The 22,422-nt window shown below is 39.1% G+C and overlaps 1 long non-coding RNA gene across 1 annotated transcript; it reads right to left on the reverse strand.

Moving 5' to 3' along the window:
- Positions 1–376: 376 nt before the first annotated feature.
- On the reverse strand, positions 377–4,305 carry LOC145421117 (uncharacterized). Its single transcript, XR_013902408.1, has 2 exons — positions 2,236–4,305; positions 377–1,993 (listed from the first exon to the last, which is right to left on the reverse strand). It is a non-coding gene; the product is annotated as an uncharacterized LOC145421117 (long non-coding RNA).
- Positions 4,306–22,422: the final 18,117 nt, after the last annotated feature.

A 22,422-nucleotide genomic window follows, 5' to 3' on the forward strand; every position in this document is an offset into this window, starting at 1 on the left:
AAAAAGTTGAACCAACTTAATTGAATTATTTCAATTGGTAACACCAAATTTAATTAAGTTCTTTGAAATGAAGTTAATACATTAGATTAACACAACTGATTTAAGTTACATATACTTAATAAATTGTTGTCAAATAAACATTTTGCATTAATCCAACTTAAAATGAAGACATTTCAACTTAAAGTTTTCAGTTTTTCCAACCCAATAATTTGCATAACCCAATAGTAAAATATTGCTCTTTGCTAACCTAATAATGTGGTTTAGTGTAAATTACTTTTTGTAGTGACTCTAAAATGAAATTTTAGTTTGTTTAATAAAGCTTAAATCCAAATTTTAAGTTGGCTGAAAATATTTTTCAAAAATTCAAAATCCAATGTTTTTTTTTTTTAAATGCTTTATTGTATAAATGTAATAAAGTATTACCTTTATGGCAACCAACACAGCTTTTGGTCAAACACATTACACATTTGTCCTTTTTAAAACACATATGCACAAAATGCAAGTAACGCTTAGTAGGACCACAAAGTTGTCATCAAAGTGTAAAGTGCAACACAGTATTACACAAATATCAAACGAAGGCAAACGAAACGAAGGCAAATATGTCTGAAAAAAAATTAAAAAATAAATAAAAATACCATACAAAGTATGTATAAAAGCACATTAAATTGGGGTTTGAGGTCTCTTGGAGCATAAAAAAGGCCCAACATCCAAAATAGACTACATATTTTACATGCTATATGTCCAAACACAGTTGTTCCTTCGCATTATGGCACAAGGCCATTTGTTGGTCATTGTTCTGTGCCATTACTGGGAGCTTTGTAGTTTGATATACAGATTTTGGACTTTGGGGGACATCTTGTGCTGATCAAGCTGCATGAAGATTTTTTGGAGCACTTCAAAAGTGAAGCGAAAGGGTTTTGGATAAGCTAGGTTGAGTGCATAGATCAAACCTAGAAGCAGGGCACAAGCTGAGGCAACCGAAGTTAGTTCATGCAACACTTCCACACCCTCAATGACAATGACAATGTCTTCAGGTGGCTCCTGCAGTCCCTCCCCCTCCTTCCGAATCACATACACTGCCATGGTGACCTCCTCCAGGTCCCTCTGAACATCATCTGCTCCACAGTCCTACAGAGGTGTACAAGACACAAACACAAATCATCATTAGCCTCACTTCTTACTGTGATTAAGTGTTTGGGTGATGTACCAATATGTGTTATGTGCTGGGCTATTTCTTGGCTGGGTGTCATCACACACCAGAAACAGCAGAGAGAGGTGTATCAATCTGACTCTAATCAAATTGTAAGCAAGAAAGATAAGATTTCCCAACATGTCAAACTATTCCTTTGAACTTGAATAATCAAGTAAGCCCATCTTACTTAAAACAAAGTCAATCCAATATGTAATGTGTTGTTGCTGGGAATTACATAATGTCCAATATGGTCATGATAATAAATACATGTCAGCAATCCAACTGTGGTTCACGTGTTATGTTTGTTCTAACAGTTAACTTTTTTTCCGATGATTAATGTCCACAGTCTAGAACAACAAATGTTGATTAATTTTAAACTCTAAATTTCATAAGACAGACATCCTTACTCTTATTGCTTAACTTACATGTACTTTATTTAAAAACAGTAATTCACAAGCCCAGAGATTCATTACAGAAAGAAAAGGGGATGAGTTCAGTGGTGTATTTTTTGAGTCACTAAAAACATTCATGCATATGAAAGCCATGATTAGCATTGGCCTGCCCATATTGTCTTTATGAAGGATTCAGATATATTTTGACAGCCCTCTTAGTTACGAAGTATCTTGTTTGATGGTACAGATTTACCTGGTCCAATGTGTCCATGATGTTCGCAATCTTTTGGCGTGTTGCTCCTCCTTTGGCACGTATGACTTTGATCAGCTGACTTGAGTGCATGTCTAACTGGGCCATGAACTTCCACTCAAGAGGAACAGCCATGAGCCTCTGGAACTCTGTATTTATCTAAAAACAAAACACAAATGACAGTAGATATTGTATTATGGAACAAAATGCTGAAACTGATTGTATGCCAAAATGTCTATATCCCAAAAAGTATAACATATATGGGAATTCAAAATGTAAATTCTTTCATTAAGTTCAGTGTTATAAAATCTCAACCACATCAAGATATGACCGATTCATGAAAGTTAACTGCAATAAATCCTGAAGCATACAGACTTCGATCACTTCAGTTCCATTCTTACCTCTTTCTGTGTGAAGAGTGCAGGCCATCTGTCCTTCAGTTCCTGAATGCTTGGTTCTTGCTTTACCACCTCATGTCGTCTGTAGGCAAACGTGTTAGCCATTTTGTCTGCGATGACCCTTTCATTGTCCCTTATCCCGATCTCTGTCAGAAGTTCTAGTCTCACTTTTTCCATGCTGTCCAGAGTCTCACCAGTAGGAAAGGATGGATAAAAGTTAGCTTCAGAACGTTTTGGCTTCTTCACTTTTTTAGCAGGGAAAGCATCTGTAGTAGCTTTAGATTTCAGTGAGTTTACACCCCTGGACACCCCTGTAATTTGAGCCTGGTCCTGTAGTTTGCCATTTTGTACTTCAGTCGTTGTTTCCAACCGTAGCAGCCATTGAATGATCCAGGTTCTTTCAAACATGGGTGCTTTTTGATAAGGGCCTCTGCAGCTGCGCAGAAATGTGCATCCTCTGGATAGGCCTTGTAACGGTAAATTTCTTCTGCAACTCTTTTCAGGATATCAGACAGCATTCGGGCGCTTAAAGTCAACATTTTTTGGCTTACACGGTACTCAGTATTCCCCCTCTCTAGCTGTAGCTCTGTGTCATATGAAAATTGGGGAATTGCAAAGTCTTCTGGCCACTGTTGTGTTCGAGATGACATAGATTCAGGGGATGAGAGGATAATTGTGTCATTTGATGCCACCGAAATACCGTCATCAGACTCAAATGAAAGAGACAGAGATGAAGTGGACTGATCGGCACTGATCAAAGGTGGATTTGTTTGCTGGTGGATCACTTTGATTGTCCCCAAATTCCGAAGTTCGGTGGTAGAATTCAGATTGAAGAAGTCATTGCCAAAGTCTTGGTCCATGTATTGCAGTCTGAAGTTACCTTTTAACCAAAAGGTAGTCTTTATCGTGCTGAGAAGGTCTTCAAGTGACTCTGGGATGCCATTTAGAAGAGTCAGCTTTTCAATTTTGTTCTCTCCTAAAATCACCTTCAGTCTTGCAGGTGTTGAACCAGCCATGGTGGTCTGAGAACAAAGCACAAGCACAGTTAGTGAGGATCAACATGTAAACCACTGACATTTCCAATTAGGAGAATTTAATGTCAAACTAGAGGAAAAGAGAGAAGGCAAAGAGAGGAGGAAAGGGGAGGAGAAAATGAAGAGGAGAGGTGGAGATCAGCTGAGGCAGCGAGGAGAGAAGGCAAACCGAAGAGGAGAGGGGAGGAGAAGAGAGATGGCGAGAATATGGGAGACATTGAAGAGAAGAGAGAAGGAGAGGAGGTGAGGAGAATATAGGAGACAACAAGGAGAGGAAAGAAGAAAAAGAGAAGAGAAGCAGAAGGGGGGAGAGCATAGGATTAGCATTCACTGACTGGAATCCAGCAACCTGCATTAAAAAAATGACATAACTGATGAATTGCCAATGACATCATCACACCACTCTGGCTTGCAGTATAAAATAAATATGTTCTGAGAACACATTAGTATTGTATGGGTCTGGGTTTTGTTTTCCCACTTAAGAAAATACTTTATCATATTTTGAGGCCTCACCCTTTAAACATGGACATATCTTTTCAAGGTGACAAGACGCATCCCTCTAATTTTGTAGTCTGCCAGTGGGTAGGTATCATGCAGTTCTTGTGGCTCAACAAGTTCCACTTCTTTGCTTGGTGATGTTTTGAGATCATAAGCTCTGTAGTGTTCCATATACCATCCGCTAAGCTTTTTCAGAATGAAGATTAGTTTGTCCTGCAGTATCACCATTTGGATGATTTCACCAAACTCTGGCAGTCCTCCCAGTGAGCCGTGGATCAAGATCTTCCCACACTTGTAGATTAGTCCATTATATGCTACACTTTTAGCCAAGCACACATTGTCCATATCTGGAGACTTCTGTCTCAGTGCATTTGAGATGTCCTTGTTAAGAACATCAATGTGAACAGTGGAAACATCTGTTACTTCCAGTGGGGGTTTGGCAAAGCTAATTGCATGCAAATGATATGCAATCTGATACTGATGTCTCTGTGAAAGGGAAAGAAGTACATTTTTGAAGCATCTGATGTTCCTTGCAACTCTTTTAAAAAAAACTATGCTTTGCTTCGAATCGCATAGTCCATAGTGCAACCAGTGGCCCAAACTTACGGATCAAGTATGGATAATGTTCCAAGTAGTGGTGCTTTGGTTTAAGATTAACATCTGGGAAAACCTCTTGAAACTTGATTCTGTGCTCGGAGATCTTAAAACCAAGATATGCAATGGAGTCCTCAGTATGAACAGGACTGACAACAAGATCAACAATGTCCTTCAAGTCTGTTAAGATGTGCCAAGCAGGCTCCTCACAGGGTACACTCTGGCCAACGAACAAAGGCAAAAATCTGGTAAGACTCCAGTTCTCGTGTGCATTCCCTCCTACACTTTTTTTGGATGCAAAACTGAGAGCCACAGGATGAGGTCGATTTGTTTTGTCAGCCCACTTAAAGTTGAAAGATGATATTGCTTCATTCAATGTACATAATGTGAAATACTTTTTTTTGATTAACAAATTGAGGCAAAGCGCAAGTTCAAAAGGAACAATTCCCTCAAAAAGATCATGTACAACATCAGGTGGAAACCCAGTGGTAACATCAAAATGTGAGAGGTGCTTTGACAAAATACACTTTGATTTCACACCATAATAACTGGGCCATTTGTTTTCCTCAATAATTCGTAAATGATCTGCATGAATGTCTTTTGTTCTTAAAGTAAAGACTTCACTTCTGACTTCAATAGTCTGGAACTCTGATGTTTCTGCAGTGCAAAATCTACATACGTATGTCCCTGAGAAATTTTCAAAGAATCCAGCAATACTGTGTGCACCAAGGTTGTCGGCAACAACACACTGAACAGTGCCTTTTACTGTTCTGCCCAACTTTGACAGAAATATCCCATTCTGTTCCAAAATTACAAGATCATTAATTACAGGTTTTAACACTTTCTCATACCCATAGCACTTCAGATCATTACTTTTGATTAAAGCAGCCAAATAGATTGAGGTTAAAGCAGAATTACAGCCTGGTGGCAAATTACCCAAAACCCAGTACAATCCACAAATTTTATGCTTCCCCCGTGATGTACCAAGGGGATTACATATTTCGAATTCATCAATGTATAATATCAATGAAATGCTTTCCTGCTTGGACAACAGTCCATTTTCATGGAAGAAGTCACCATCGAAGATAGTTTTGTAGTGCACAGAAGTTTTTTGAGGCTGATTATCTACAGTATTCAAATTAACAGCCTGATCCAAGATTGTCTGGCAGTCAAGAATATGCTGCAAAGACTTTAAAATTGAAATATATTGGAATGACTTGTTATTTTTTCGGTCAAGTATATATTCCACTGGTTCCACTACTTTAAAGTGGCTCTTATAGTATGCTTTTCGTCTCCAAGGACTGGAAAGTGGACCTTTATCTCCAATTGCTTTTTTTACAGGGTTTGTCTCACAGAGTACACTGGCTAGCTTTTCAACAACTGACTGGTCAAATTGGCATCCGTTGTCTTGTAATACTTGGCTAATAGTCTTTTGGGTAATCGCCACAGAAACAGAACCAATCAAATAGTTTAACTCCTGCAAAAGCTCATCTACAGCTGCATTAGACACAAGAAAGATGTGTTCCAACTTAAGGAGCACTGAAGCAATTTTAAGCTCAATATCCTTCTCTAAGTTTTCAGAATACCCACTGCCAAAAGCAGAATTTAAATTTACATCACTCTCTATAATTTCCACATCTGAAATATCACTGGCAACACTGGCACAAGATTCATCAACAGAACTTATTCCAGGCTTAAATGTGTTCACTGTACCAGAGTGTTTTCTGTATTCATGACTTTTGAAGTTCTCATAGACATTGGTTTTATATTCACAGTTTTGGAACACACATGTTACAGTCTCCTTATTTTTAAGATGCTGATAGATATGTTGAAAATATTCTCTTTCTGTGGAGAGTTTATTATGGCCACAAATATGGCAAGTGAATGTGGACGCAGCTTTGGAGACTGCTTGTTGGGCAGGGTGATTTCTTGATAGATGGCTCAGTAGGGCGTTCCAAGTCTTGAACCTACATGCACAATTTAAATAAGTGCATGGATATGAGTGGCCTCGTCCGTAATGCCTGTGAATCAGATTGTAGTGTTTGAGCAATTCAGATCTTTTTGTTAATGTTGTCCCACAGTCCTTGCATCTCCACATGAAGCATAGCACTGGAGAAACAAAGAGACACGCTTTACTGGGTGTATATAAATAATTTGAGAAAACACAGAGGGAGAGTTGGGCAATATTACAATATATCAATATGGTGATATGAGACTAGATCTCATCTCAGCTTTTTGCCACATTGCCCAACACAAAGCGAATCATTTAAACACAAAATGTATTCATCAAATGTAGCCAGCCCTCTCTAATTAGATTTTAAAGGGATAAGTTCAAAACAAAAGTTTAAAAACAAAACCCAAATGCCCATAGGTACATTTATTTTTTTTTTGCAATTGTTTTATATATAAAGCCGATTCCTGTTCAGTGTAAAACTGAATTAAGTTTAAATGAGACATTACTATTTTGAACTTGCATACCTTTGTTGTTGATGAAGTGAAAGTATGCAAGTTCACAGGTAAAACGAGCTGCCTGGCACGCCTCCACACAGGAATGCCCCTCTTGAAGTAGTCACAGAGCTGAGAAGAAGTTAGGTCAGAAGGTGGTGATGGGGCATCACATTGGACACCAAGCCAAAGGTTGTGGCACTGTCCAGGGTTCCAACCAGAGGTGATGTAATCTGTCTGCCATCAGCAGACACCCCTCTGGAGAGGTTGACAGGAAGGAAAGGAAGCGCTACCCAAAGTCCTAAAGATTAAAGATATGTTCGAGTTAGTCTGTCGATCTTTCATCATGTTTACAGTGTTCATCTGCATCTATGTACTTATATATGTATTCAGACAGACCAGAAGTGTGCTAGGTCTACAAGAAATCTGATGGCTGTATTTTCTGTGTTCAATAGCGTAATACTTTCTTCTATGATTTCTAATTTTGATTTTCTGCCGCACACCATCTCCCTCTCACACGGCTGATCCGTGCGTGTACGAGCGCTGCACGCACCCTTTCTCCTCGCCTTCTTAAAGGTCATGTACATTGAAAGCAATGCAAGCGGCAGTAAATGCATGCTTCCTGGAGCCACCACAGCTAAACTTTACCTCCTACATCACCCGTGGCCGTGACCGCATGAACTATTCGCGCCGACAGGCATACTGCGAACAACCACTCGTGTATAAATGCGCGCGCCCGAAGTAACGTAGTCTGAAGAGAACCGCGGCCCAGCTTGCCGCTATAATGTGCTAATGCTAATGAATAACTAACAGTAAGCCAACACCGACACACTGCATGAATACACAACTTTAAGCTAGCGTTACAATATTAAAACAAGAGAGTACCGCCGGCAAACTACTAACTTAACCTACATGTCCAAGCACAAACTACCAACAGGTCTGACATTTCGCTAATGTTAGCAGGGCTGAATGATAGCGGTTTGGTCAGGTCAGTTTACTAAACACTTAACAAACTTAACAATACAGTTGGAATATTTTTATATCTAATATATTAAAATATGTGTTCTACATTTGACTTACCTTCAAGGACTATGGAAAAAGTAATATCTTCGTTACCTTATTGACCAAATTGTTCACGAGGTCCTGGCTGCAGCCAAGTGCCTCTCAAATTGTTGTTCTCAACCGCAGGTAGAAAATTCTGGAGAAGGCGGAGACGTCATGACATCAGACGCACTGCGTCACGAGAAACCTAATTGATGCAGGTTGACTCTAATGAGAATAGCAGGTTACATGTGTACTGAGGGAACAACACGTAAAAACAAGTTGATATACTCCACAAATGTAGACTGGCTCCACTAAAGCAGAAATCTTAATGAAACTCACTCTGAACTTTACGTAACTTCAACTACTGCTGAAATACACTTTTTAGAGTGTACAAATCCTAATTACCCATGTTTAACTCAGCGGGCGTTATTGCGGATGCCGTGCAGGTGCGTCCACCTTTCCTGCATGGACGCCCCACCACAATACCACAATACCTTTCAACTTTTCTTATATATTGATATTCTGTTTTTTTTTAGAATCCTGAAATGTAAATGTGCCTGTCATTTTCTGTTGTTTAAATGTGCTACATAGGCTTGTTAGAAAAAAATAAAATTCTCTTATAAAGTGAGACACACAGAGTAGCAATTGAGTCTGCTCTTGAGTCCACTGCATCCTTATTTGTGACACTTGCTCACATTCAAACCAGCCTTCTAGATCTTTACCATCACAACCTTTAGATGCTGCAGGTTTTCCTCCCAAGATTCACTGTAAATCGCCACATCATCCAGATAGGCAGCTGGAAACTTGGAACAACCATTAAGGGTAATGTCCATCAACCTTCGAAAAGTTGCAGGTGCCCCCCCCCAGTGAAGACCAAAATGCAAAACGGTGTACTGAAAAAAACCTATTCCTGGAATCTGAAAATCTGTGTATTCTTTACAGGATAAAGGCACTTGCTAGTAACCCTTACACTAATCTAAGATGATGTATTTAGTAGGGGTGCAACAATACTCGTATCGATATTGAACCGTTCGATACAGTGCTTTCGGTTCGGTACACAGCAAATTCAAAAGTGTTAAATGTTTTAGTGTTAGTAGTCTTCTTGCAAAAGTAGAGTCACATTCTTTTAATGTAACTCTGAGGTGTAAAATGATAGTAGTTAAAATCGAGTGTTAAAAATGAGTGTTTCTATGTCAAATCTGGAGGTGTTACAATGGAAACATTAACTCTTGACCTCTTAACTCTGAACTCCTACAGGGGCTATGACACCAATAGAGTAAATTCACAGACTCCGTCCCCAGCACCATAAGCTCCAATCGAAGCTGAAGTGAAGCCGTTTCAGAACATTTTGCTCTACATATTTGAGTTGTTTGCCATGCTTGGTAAGTCATTTTTTCAAAGATTGTTTCAATTATTATTATTATCTTTTACTTCCGTGGCTCTTTGGAGTTGAGACAAAGCTGTGTGAAAGGCATTAGCCATGTTGCTCGGTGATAGCATAATATTCTGTTTTAGCTAGCCTTGAAAAAAAGCTTGCATGTGAATTTTCAGTCAAACCTTTGGTCAAATACACCTAAAACAATGTCTAGAATGTGAAATGTTAGTATAATGGTGCTACTTGAAGCCTGAAAACGATCTCCCATAAACAAAACGAGCAAACAGCAGTAGCTGACGTCCTGACTGGGTTCTACGTTAGCATTTAGATCCCTCCAGAGTTTTGTGCACACGGTTTAGGTAAAAATGAAAAAGGTTGAGGTTTTACATTTAGTTCAGTATTACCTGTTGTCTGTGTCCTTGTCTTTTGGGAAAATACTTTACACAAGTAATGGCTCAAAGAGGATTCTTTTTTTTTTTTTTTTTACTGTGCTGCAATTGATTACCGGATTATTTGTGCCATTAATTAGTGTCAACTAATTTTTATTCAATCTCCACATAGGATATGCTTGTGAAGATGGAATATGGGGGAGAGCAGAAGTGTGTTGAAGTTCCACAAAGTGATGAATGAAGGACATGCATATTGTAAATTCAAATTTTATTTGTCACGTACACAGTCATACACAGTACGATGTGTAGTGAAATGCTTGGACAACTGCTCGTGACCTAAAGAAAACAAAAAAGGAAAAGGCTATGAATAAGATAGGAAATAAATATGAAAAATTAAAAAGGGTAAATTTAACTAGGAAGGAATAAAATATAAATTAAGGTTAAAAATGAAATAACTGTACAACACAAATTAGAATGAAGGGTAAATTTAACTGGGAGAATAAGATAAAATATATAAATTAAAGTTGAAAATAAAATAACTGTACAACAAAATACACAATATAGAACTGTATAAGAATGTATGAAGAAATATAAATAAATATATACACAATAACAGCAGCATATACACAATAACAGCAGCGTGATTTAAGTAATGAAGTGTAAACAAATGTTCAGAATGTCCAGTGTGTGTGTAAGAACTGTATGTGTGGGTCAGTACTGTGTGGTGGTGTGATTGAGAGACCGTATCGCCTGCGGGAAGAAGCTCCTCCTCAGTCTCTCTGTGTTGGTCTTCAGGGAGCGGAATCGCTTTCCTGACCTCAACAGAGAGAACAGTCCGTTGTTGGGGTGGCTGAGGTCCTTCACGATCTTCCTGGCCTTGGTCCAGCACCGCCTGCTGTAGATTGAGTGCAGGTCAGGGAGCTCGGAGCGGATGGTGCGCTCAGCTGATCGCACAACCCTCTGTAGAGCTCGTCTGTCCTGCATGGTGCTGTTCCCGAACCAGGTTAAGATGTTTCCCGTCAGGATGCTCTCTATGGTGCACGAGTAAAAGTTCCTGAGCACCTTGGAGGGCAGTTGGAAGTCTCTCAAGCGTCTGAGGTGGTAGAAACGCTGACGGGCCTTTTTCACCACGGTGTTGATGTGACAGGACCATGACAGGTCCTGCGTGATGTGAACTCCGAGGTATTTGAAGCTGTCCACTCTCTCCACTGGGCACTCGTTGATGACAGGGGTCTGGTAGTTCCTCTCCTGCTTAGTGCTGAAGTCCACTATCAGCTCCTTTGTCTTACTGACGTTTAGAAGGAGGTTGTTCCTCTGGCACCAGTTAACCAGATTCCTAATCTCCTTCAGGTATGCCGTCTCGTTGTTATCAGTGATCAGGCCCACCACGACGGTGTCGTCAGCAAACTTGATGATGGTGGTGGAGCTGGTAGTGGCCACACAGTCATATGTGTACAAAGAGTACAGCAGGGGGCTCAGAACACACCCCTGGGGGGCTCCAGTGCTGAGAGTGGTGGAGGCTGAGACATGTCCACCCATCCTTACTGCCTGTGGTCTGCCAGTTAGGAAGTTGGAGATCCACTGACACATAGATGAGCTGAGTCCCAGATGCTCCAGCTTGGTGGTGAGTGTGGAGGGAATTATGGTATTAAATGCAGAGCTGTAGTCTATGAAGAGCATTTTAACATAATTCCCCCTTTTAGTGTCCAAGTGAGTGAGTGATGTGTGGAGGAGATGAGAGATGGCATCGTCTGTGTATTGAAGAAATAAGTGATGAGAATGCTGTTATTTGCATTTACCAGCTCACCTATGTCAGACCTTTTGATAAACAAAATTCTAATAAAAGTGAGAACATGTATACTGTTACATCTTTCAGAAAATGTTTTTGAAATTGTGGTGCACAGTTCAGAATAAATGTTTTTACAAAAACCATTGCATCTTTTTAGTAAATGTTTATTTCCAAAAGAAATTTCTAGAAGTTCAGAACAGGAAAATTCCCGCTTTTTAGAATTAATTAGAAGATAACTCTTACGTAGTTAAACTAAAATACTCTTTGAGAGTTAATATATAAACTCTTAACACCTAGTTAGCATTAGTAAGTGTTAAATTATCAACTCCAGACAGATTTGGTGTTTAACACTAAATCAGTGTTAACTTACCAACTCTCCAAAAAGAGTTAAATTAACACTCTCTGGTGTGGACCCATATAGACACTTTAATAGTGTTGAAATCAAATCTGACAGTGTTAATTTGGACATGATGGATTTGCTGTGTATGCATATGTATCGAACAATACAAATTTTAAAATTTATTTTATCAACTTTTCTTCTGACGATGCTGTCTGTGTTGAGTGCTCAGTGGATCTGCGCTCGACAGTGCAGCCTAGGCGGAGTAGTCGAACGCAGATTCACTGACCACAGGGAAAGCTAGCGAGACAGAAGTTAAGCTCACGTTGCAACATGGCAAATTGAAGGTAAGCGCGTCATGGACAAAAGTAAAACAGTATGTTGAATGTGCCACGCCACGGAACACAACGAATATGACTGCACATTTACTCCGACATCATCCTAGTGCAAAGACAAGTGGAAGCAGACAAAAACAACAAGCACGCATGCTACAAACTTTACCCGAGTCATTTGGACAGCCGTTAGCACATGATTCTCCTTATGGGGACCTGATATGTTTAACCCTTTAAAACCGGTCAGGGCGGGCACGCTCCGTTTTGCGCAACTACTTTTAAATCCTTGTAGAACTGTACTTACATCTTATGCCATCAGCTTGTCCTAGGTCACAGTTTCCTTCCACATATAGCTTTGCAAAAACTGCATAAAAAGCACTTGCAGCAACAAAAACATAATATTCCAGAAACACGCTTTGCCGATCCGAGCAGGTGTTCATAACACTTCCTACGTTAGAATAGACATCAGCGTCAACTATCGCATGTCCGCCATTACCTGCCCAAAACCGGAAGTGACGTCATTTTCGCGGAAATGTAGTTTTTTACCATCAGGGCCTCATGAGTCTATACTGGTGTTTTTAAAAGTTATCTTTGACTTTATGACTTTCTGTGTCGTTTCTGGGATGCTTAGAACTCATATTGCACTGCTGGAAATAGTTTATTTTGATGCATATGCTGCTTTTTTGCAAATTTGCACTATAATATTTATTTTTGTTTTTCCTGCAGTATATAAAAATTGGTGTATTTCAAAAATAAAACTATGAAGACACTCAAAATAAATTTCCTGTGGTTGAAAACTATTTTGTGCAACTTTTTTGTATTTTCAGTTTTCAGGGATAAGCCTCTTAAATTTCTCTAACTAGAAATATATGTTAAGTAAAACAAAGGAGCTGATAGTGGACTTCAGCACTAAGCAGGAGAGGAACTACCAGACCCCCGTCATCAACGAGTGCCCAGTGGAGAGAGTGGACAGCTTCAAATACCTCGGAGTTCACATCACGCAGGACCTGTCATGGTCCTGTCACATCAACACCGTGGTGAAAAAGGCCCGACAGCGTCTCTACCACCTCAGACGCTTGAGAGACTTCCAACTGCCCTCCAAGGTGCTCAGGAACTTTTACTCGTGCACCATAGAGAGCATCCTGGCGGGAAACATCTTAACCTGGTTCGGGAACAGCACCATGCAGGACAGACGAGCTCTACAGAGGGTTGTGCAGTCAGCTGAGCGCACCATCCGCTCCGAGCTCCCTGACCTGCACTCAATCTACAGCAGGCGGTGCTGGACCAAGGCCAGGAAGATCGTGAAGGACCTCAGCCATCCCAACAACGGACTGTTCTCTCTGTTGAGGTCAGGAAAGCGATTCCGCTCCCTGAAGACCAACACAGAGAGACTGAGGAGGAGCTTCTTCCCGCAGGCGATACGGTCTCTCAATCACACCACCACACAGTACTGACCCACACATATAGTTCTTACACACACACTGGACTTTCTGGACTTTGGTTTTGCACAACACTGGTCACTATATTCTTCATTTCCGGTTAATACTTGTACAGCTGCTGTTATTGTGTATATATTTATTTATATTTAGATTTCTTCATACATTCTTATATAGTTCTATATTGTGTATTGTGTATTTTGTTGTACAGTTATTTTATTTTCAACTTTAATTTATATATTTTATCTTATTCTTCCCAGTTAAATTTACCCTTCATTCTAATTTGTGTTGTACAGTTATTTCATTTTTAACCTTAATTTATATTTTATTCCTTCCTAGTTAAATTTACCCTTTTTAATTTTTCATATTTATTTCCTATCTTATTCATAGCCTTTTCCTTTTTTGTTCTCTTTAGGTCACGAGCAGTTGTCCAAGCATTTCACTACATATCGTACTGTGTATGACTGTGTATGTGACAAATAAAATTTGAATTTGAATTTGAATTTTGAATTTGAATTTAAAAAAACAAAAACGATTTTTGAATTTTTTTGTAGTTTATTGCACTTTTTTTGCAATTTATGTACTGTAATTACTATGCACCTAATGCATACATATTATTAAAATCTGGGTTATAATGGTTGTATTGATGTATAGCAACTTGAAATGCTCCCAAAAATGGCACTACAGCATGTAAAAATATAATATAAGCTCTGGCGGACTTGGTTCTTATGGAACGCCAGGACTGCCATAATGAATTAATTAAATACACCATTAAATAATTAATTAAATGTGGCAATAATTAATTAAAATTGGAATTAATTAATTAAATAAATAGTTATGACACATGTAATTAATTAATTATTGACACATTTAATTAATTATTTATGTATTTCACATTTTAATTAATTATTGACACATTTAATTAATTATTGACACATTTAATTAATTATTTAATGATATATTTATTTATTTCATTTTGGCAGTCCTGGCGCCTGGCTCTCGTCATGAAATAATTTTATCTGTCAGCCTCACCCATCAAACTCAGGGGGCGGGGTTAACGCTGCCCATGCAGCTTCTCTAACATTTGATTGGTTGCCGTGCAAAGTAAATCAAAACAGGTCGATCCTAGAAAATCGATTGCTTGTGTAGACTTGGGGCAGCCAGTTATCCCAGAATGCAGATCAAATCACAAGCAGCAATGGTGGTGGTGTAGTTTTAAAATACCCCGTTTTTCTGTCACCAGCTACACTTTTAACAGTGTTTTAGCCGCGAATGTTGCGACGTATGTCTGGTCAGGTTGTCAACATAGAACATGTTTGCAAAAGTGCTCAGATGTTTTCAGAGATTTCACTAGCTCTGCTAACAGTTAGCATGCAGAGTGCACCGAGGGGGTTACGTTAACCGGTTTGTTTACATATTCCACTCTCCGTGTTCCACATGTTGCATTCGCAGATTCTCATTTTCACCGAACGATCGTCTCTTTCCGCCTGGTCTTGTGTCTCTGTGCTTCTGTAACATAAAGAACGAGCTGACATTTTTCTCACGAAACCAGCGATCAGCTCAACAGACCCTCAGTTTACCTGCATGCATCCTCCTCCTCATCTGTCAGCTGTTTAACACCTGCTGCTAATTCAAGAAACACGCCTACGTTACCTGGTGATAGTCACAGTTTAACTGGGCAGCCGGTGCTCGATATAACGCAATGTCAGCGCATTTTTCTGCACAAGATAAGTAAATATAGTGTTTTCCCCGAGCGCAGAGCTGCTGGAGCTCGTTTCCTTACAGAGCACTTTATAGGCGAACAGCTTTATCAGCGGCTGATGTCCAATCACCGGCACACAGCTTTCAAACCTCAGCTGAGTTTTAGCTCTCAGTGGTTAAACGCTGGACTTCATTCACTCAGGTTCTGTCTGTCGGGTCACGTTTACTTCGCTGTTTTATTTACAACTGAGCAAATCGGTTTGGCTGAGGTTAAAGTTACGTTTCATAACTGCATAGTTTCACAGACGTTTAATGGTTCACTGGCACATGTGTTAGACTGAACTATCATCTAAATATCATCTGTTTTTTAATAGTTATTCAACTGTATTCTAAGCACCAGCTGTCTGTTAGAATGTGATTTTTTTTCTCTCTCTGTTGGCAGACGTATAAAAATGCGCAGGAAAATCTGACATGCATGGCGAACTTCACCGACGATATTTAGGGAGGAATAAACACACATCAAACATAAATGAACCATTTGTCTGTCTCCATAATTGAGAGAATTTTCTCTTCTTATGTCAACACTCTCTCTCTTTTTTTTTTCTTTTTTTTTGCTTTTTCGGTCATGTTATGTTTACCTGTCAAAGGCTTGTTACAAACTATGAAACACATTGTGCAGACTTCTGGATGTTAGAAGAAAACTAATACTGCTCATGAATGAGACTAAAGGCAGGAAGGTGTCCTTTAAAACTAAACATGTTAATAGAACCTCCCTGTTTATATCATAGTTTATGATATAGCATGTGTATTTCAGTAATAGCCTGCTGAGGCCACTATACGTGCTGGCCTCATATACAAATGTGAAGGCAGACTGAGTCTATGTTTGACGTTTGTTTATATCTAATCTTCCTTTTCAAACATTTAAACAGCAGCGAGTCTGCAGCTGAGGGAATACAAATTCAAATTGTCGGAACAGGTTTGCTCGTTTCTTGGATTCATTTGGTGATTTATTAAATGTATAACTGTTATTCTAATCTGCTGCTGAGTCTCTTACACTTTTCTTTATGCTGTATATTTTCACATCTCTGGAATAGTTGGCAGTTAGATAGTCAGCTGGGAAACTTTGTGTTAACTCATGGAGCTGAGGATATCGTGGATATGCTGACCTCGCTGCGTGGTGTACAGAGCGAGGTCAGCATGATTAATATTCACAATAAAAATATTAGCCGAACATCATGAAGTCTGTATGTGTTTCATAGTGTCGAACAACCTTTGTACAGTTAAAGCCAGCAGTTACTACATGACGGAAACACCAACGTTATCTCTTTTATGTGTTTATACACAGGTCACACTGATTACTGAACAAAAACCCAAAGATCAGATGTTAAACAGATTTATTTGCTCTCTCTCCTCCTTAAACATGTTTTTAATGTTAGTTATAATTCAGAATTGGCGACTGAAACACGTAGGACACATAAGAACATCAGGAAATAAAACACCGATAAATATAACCTCAGTAAAAGAAGTCAGCGGGGGTTACTACAGCTGTGTACCGGGGCCTGCGCTTTGTCGGTGGGATTGCTTGCGAGGCGAGCGGGTCTATCCCACGCTTTGCCGTGAGACTGGGCAGACATCTCCGAAATCATCGAAACACTTTTGCAAAGAGGCTGTATCTTGACAAACCGACCAGACACATGAAGATTAAACCACTACATTCTCGGCTAAAAAAATATTAAAACGGTATTTGGTAACACACAAACAGGGTTTTTCAAAGCTCAGTTCTGTTAGCTTCCACATGCCGGTTGTTGTGTGCTAGAAACAATGGCCACCAGGCCAAAGCAATGGTTTTGACTCGATCAGCGTTAACCCCGCCCCCTGAGTTTGATGGGTGAGGCTGACAGATAAAATTATTTCATGATGAGAGCCAGGCGTCAGGACTGCCAAAATGAAATAAATAAATATATCATTAAATAATTAATTAAATGTGTCAATAATTAATGAAATGTGTCAATAATTAATTAAAATGTGAAATACATAAATAATTAATTAAATGTGTCAATAATTAATTAATTAAATGTGTCAATAATTAATTAAAATGTGAAATACATAAATAATTAATTAAATGTGTCAATAATTAATTAATTACATGTGTCATAACTATTTATTTAATTAATTAATTCCAATTTTAATTAATTATTGCCACATTTAATTAATTATTTAATGGTGTATTTAATTAATTCATTATGGCAGTCCTGGCGTTCCATAGGTTCTATGGTAGGTCTTAAAGGGTTAAACTAGTTTTTTAATTAAGCAGCAAGGCAGAACAAAATCAGAGGCTGCATCAAGACACGGGGCCTAAACCCCAATTCAACCAGACCCAGAACTGATCTGGAATTAAAACAGGACTACAACAGTTCAAAATCAGGACTACTTTAGGACTTAACCAAGACATAACCAGAATCAATACTACATGATAGGAGCACTGAAAATCATCATAGACCTGCAGTACACTGAAAACACCTCTTTATTGTGGTAACAGGAGACTGTATCTTAGAGGCTTGAGTTTTGTGAACCTATCAATGACCTTTTCAGGGTCAATATTATTCAAATATTCCTTTTCAATAGATAATATGGCCAAATCATTCAGCCTCTCTTGTCCCACGGTTCTCCTTAGCCATGTGTGGAGACAACACAAGGCACTAAAAGAGCGCTCACAGCTGCAGCTACTGACAGGAATGGCAATTCTAAAGATGACCTGATGTCATCAACGAGTGCCCAGGGGAGAGAGTGGACAGCTTCAAATACCTCGGAGTTCACATCACGCAGGACCTGTCATGGTCCTGTCACATCAACACCGTGGTGAAAAAGGCCCGTCAGCGTCTCTACCACCTCAGACGCTTGAGAGACTTCCAACTGCCCTCCAAGGTGCTCAGGAACTTTTACTCGTGCACCATAGAGAGCATCCTGGCGGGAAACATCTTAACCTGGTTCGGGAACAGCACCATGCAGGACAGACGAGCTCTACAGAGGGTTGTGCGGTCAGCTGAGCGCACCATCCGCTCCGAGCTCCCTGACCTGCACTCAATCTACAGCAGGCGGTGCTGGACCAAGGCCAGGAAGATCGTGAAGGACCTCAGCCATCCCAACAACGGACTGTTCTCTCTGTTGAGGTCAGGAAAGCGATTCCGCTCCCTGAAGACCAACACAGAGAGACTGAGGAGGAGCTTCTTCCCACAGGCGATACGGTCTCTCAATCACACCACCACACAGTACTGACCCACACATATAGTTCTTACACACACACTGGACTTTCTGGACTTTGTTTTCACTTCATCACTTAAATCACTTTAAGCATGTTTGCACTGCACAAGACATAATGTGGATTGCACAACACTGGTCACTACATTCTTCATTTCCGGTTAATACTTGTACAGCTGCTGTTATTGTGTATATATTTATTTATATTTATATTTCTTCATACATTCTTATATAGTTCTATATTGTGTATTTTGTTGTACAGTTATTTTATTTTCAACTTTAATTTATATATTTTATCTTATTCTTCCCAGTTAAATTTACCCTTCATTCTAATTTGTGTTGTACAGTTATTTCATTTTTAACCTTAATTTATATTTTATTCCTTCCTAGTTAAATTTACCCTTTTTAATTTTTCATATTTATTTCCTATCTTATTCATAGCCTTTTCCTTTTTTGTTTTCTTTAGGTCACGAGCAGTTGTCCAAGCATTTCACTACATATCGTACTGTGTATGACTGTGTACGTGACAAATAAAAATTTGAATTTGAACCTTCAGAATTGGGAACATGTCATCGTCAAGCAAGTGGAAGGCAGTTGTAATGTTGTGAATGTCCTCTTTTTCCATTTTTCTTTTCATGAAGTTTTTTGCCATGACAAGTTCTTCAGGCTTTATCGTCACATGGTAGTGTGCCACAATGGGTTTTAAGGCATCTTCGGAAAGTAATGTTGAGGAAGATGGATTGCATGCCTGAATACCCTTCATTATTTTCTGTCCTACCCCTAAAAATCTGTCTGCTAGCTCCTGCAACATTCGGTCCAAACAAGGAAAGAACATCTCACACCTAAGCTCTGCTGAGCTTGTGAGATTTGGTTGTTGCACCACAGCTGGATTCGAGCACAAATCCTTCGAGTCTTTTCTGTTTGTGCCTTGCTCCCTGAGGAATCTCAATGTTGCAGCTTCTACAAATGTCCATGGCCTTCTCAAATGTTTCCTCAGCAGCAGCTCTCTCTCTCTCTTTATTCGCCACCAAATTCGTCACACTCTAAAGCCCTTGTAATGATACTGGATTTCCAAGGAAGGGTATTACAAGGGAGGTAGATGAATAGTCTCCTGCTAGCTTGTTGGCTGAACACACTAAAATGTAGTTTTCTGTCTTCGCTCCAAAACAGCACTCTCCTCAGTGCCTCCAATAGACAATTCCTTTTTTCCAAGGTAAGGGACATCTGAACAGAGACAACAGTCCAAATAAATTCACGTTCCCTGTTGCTGTACTCATGATTATAAGACATTGAGACTGTATACTGCGTGTGGTGCAATGATCTGGAGTCGAATTTTGAACTGCCTTTATTCTGGGTTATGAGCCCAACAGCAGTCAGATGCATAATCAGCAATTTCTCCCAGGTGTGGAACAGCACAGTGGGAAGCAAGCTCAACTATAATCAGATCATATACACAGACAGAAATGGGAGAATCGACCGAGAGGACCATGGCAATCTTTGAACTGAACATTAAAATGTAACAAATTTTATGACAGGGGATTTCTATAAATCACCCCCGCAGTTCTTCAGCTAAGACACCTGAGTTAGAAAACACTAACACTGCAGTTGTCTTTTACTCGCGAGGACGGTCACAGAGCGCTCTTCCTGATAGGAGGCACTCACAGACTCGCACTGTATCACCATCTGCGTTCTTTATTTATACAAGCTTGTGTGTGTGTGTGTGTGTGTGTGTACAAAGATAACAGAGTTATTCTAGGAACTCAGAGCTGAGGTTCCCCTTTTCTAAGTCTGTATGTTCTTATAAAAGAGGAAGCTGTTAGTTGTTTATCACACAAGAGTTCATGTCAAAAGTCACGTAGCCATTTGCTTAGTGATCAATAAAAGAACACATTTCATGAAGCTGATCACACTATATACAATTTTCTTCTGACAGGAATCAAGGGCACAGTTTATATTTATTGTTAAACATTTAAATCTTTAAATCTTTTTCTATACTTCAGGATAGTTACCTACCCACACTAAAATATCCTATATACCATGGCCATAAAGAGGTCAAGATGGGGATTGTACTTGTTCGGAATGATAAGTGCTTTTAGAAAGAAGTGGGATGCATCCTCTACATATCAAATGCTGTAAATCAGTACCATTCACAGAGAGTTGGGGAATGGCTGCAATTACAGCATTGTAAGATGCCTGTAGACTGAAGAAGTCACTTGGATGAGTGACAAAATGTTTCTCCCACTGAAAACGCTACGTTCCCAACAACTTGAGATAGAAGACATTCAGCATGACACTGATACATAGTCTCTCTCCAGATCTCAGCACAGCCCTTGCTTAAATACACTAAAAAAGAACAAAAGCATTCCACAGCTGTTTTTTACGCCATTGAGCATCTCCAAGAGAAATAATTTACAACCCCTTATCTCCTCTTACAGGGTCACCTAAAGGTGGCTTCCTGCATCCCCCAATTCCTGAGATAAGATCACCAGGCTCCACCATCTATTAAACTGTATGTGCAATAAAGTGTGAAACAGATTTATATGCTAGGAAGTGTCTTGAATAAATCACAGAGTGTTGCTGTTAAACTGCATATACTGTCAGGGTCCTGGGTCATTTGACCCAGCGTTCTTAGTTTTCCTGTGTTCCTGTGTCATGTTAAGTTCATTTGTTATTCTATGGGTCCTAAGTTGTTCAGGTTGATTTATTGGATTTCCCCTTCTGTCTTTATCCCCATTGTTTCCCTCTGTGTGACCGTGTATTTAGTGATGTGAGTTATTGTGCTTCATTCATTTTCACTTCATTTATTTATTCATTTTCAGGCACAACAAATACCTATATTGAACATAAAATACACAAAACAAAAAACAAAACTTGCCTGAAAAAGGAGTGGGACGAAGAAAACTTATTAAATCCCACCCCTATACTCACTCATCAACAAAAAAAAAAACAATAAACTTCCCGCAGCTACGCCCATCATTGCATACAGACCCATCAACAACCCCGGGCAGATACAAGCATCTAAGCGGCAGCTCGCAACCAACAATTAGAGCCTTCATAACTGAATACAGAATATATAAATTATAAATTGCATTACCACAGGTAACAGGCAGTAATAACTACAAGTAACAAACACACATACATATACATACATATATATCTACACACACAAGTACATATATGTACATACATACGCACACTTTATTTATTTATTTTTATTTTGGAATCCATACCAGCAATGGTAAGAGGACAGACATTACAGAGCACACTAAAACCCATCATTGAGTATACTGTGACCAAACCAACTGTTTGTAGAGAAATTTAAATCTATGAATATTTTTGCATTGTTTCAATTGTAAACTCAGACTGTTCCAGATTTTCACACCACATACAGACACACAAAAGCCTTTACGGGTTGTTCGAGTTCTGGGTAATTTGAATTCTCCAAAGCCTCTCACATTATAAACCTTTTCTCGAATTTCAAATCTAGTTTGTAAATTTGCCGGTAAAAGTTTAGTAAAAGCTTTATACAAAATTATGGATGTATTGTAATTAACCAGATCCTGGAATTTAAGTAACTTTGCCTGAAGAAAGAATTTGTGAGTATGATCTAGATAACCAGCCTTGTGAATAATACGCAGTGCTCGTTTCTGTACTGTGACTAATGGATTAGTTGTATTTTTATATGTATTTCCCCACACTTCCACACAATATGTAAGATATGGAAGAACCAGGGTACAGTACAGAGTACGAAGTGCATCTTTATCAGAATCAGAATCAGAAACTTTATTGTCATTGTCATGAGAACAACGAAATTAAGAATGGTCCCCGATCATTGCATCATCCCTAGCAATATCAAAATATAAATAAAACAATAAAATTCAATAAATAAAATAGATAGAATACTTAAAATACTAATAAGATATAACAGTAAAACATTCACATACATTCCCACACACAT

The sequence above is a fragment of the Astatotilapia calliptera genome, chromosome 16, assembly GCF_964374335.1.
Source record: "Astatotilapia calliptera chromosome 16, fAstCal68.1, whole genome shotgun sequence".
Lineage (NCBI taxonomy): Eukaryota > Metazoa > Chordata > Actinopteri > Cichliformes > Cichlidae > Astatotilapia > Astatotilapia calliptera.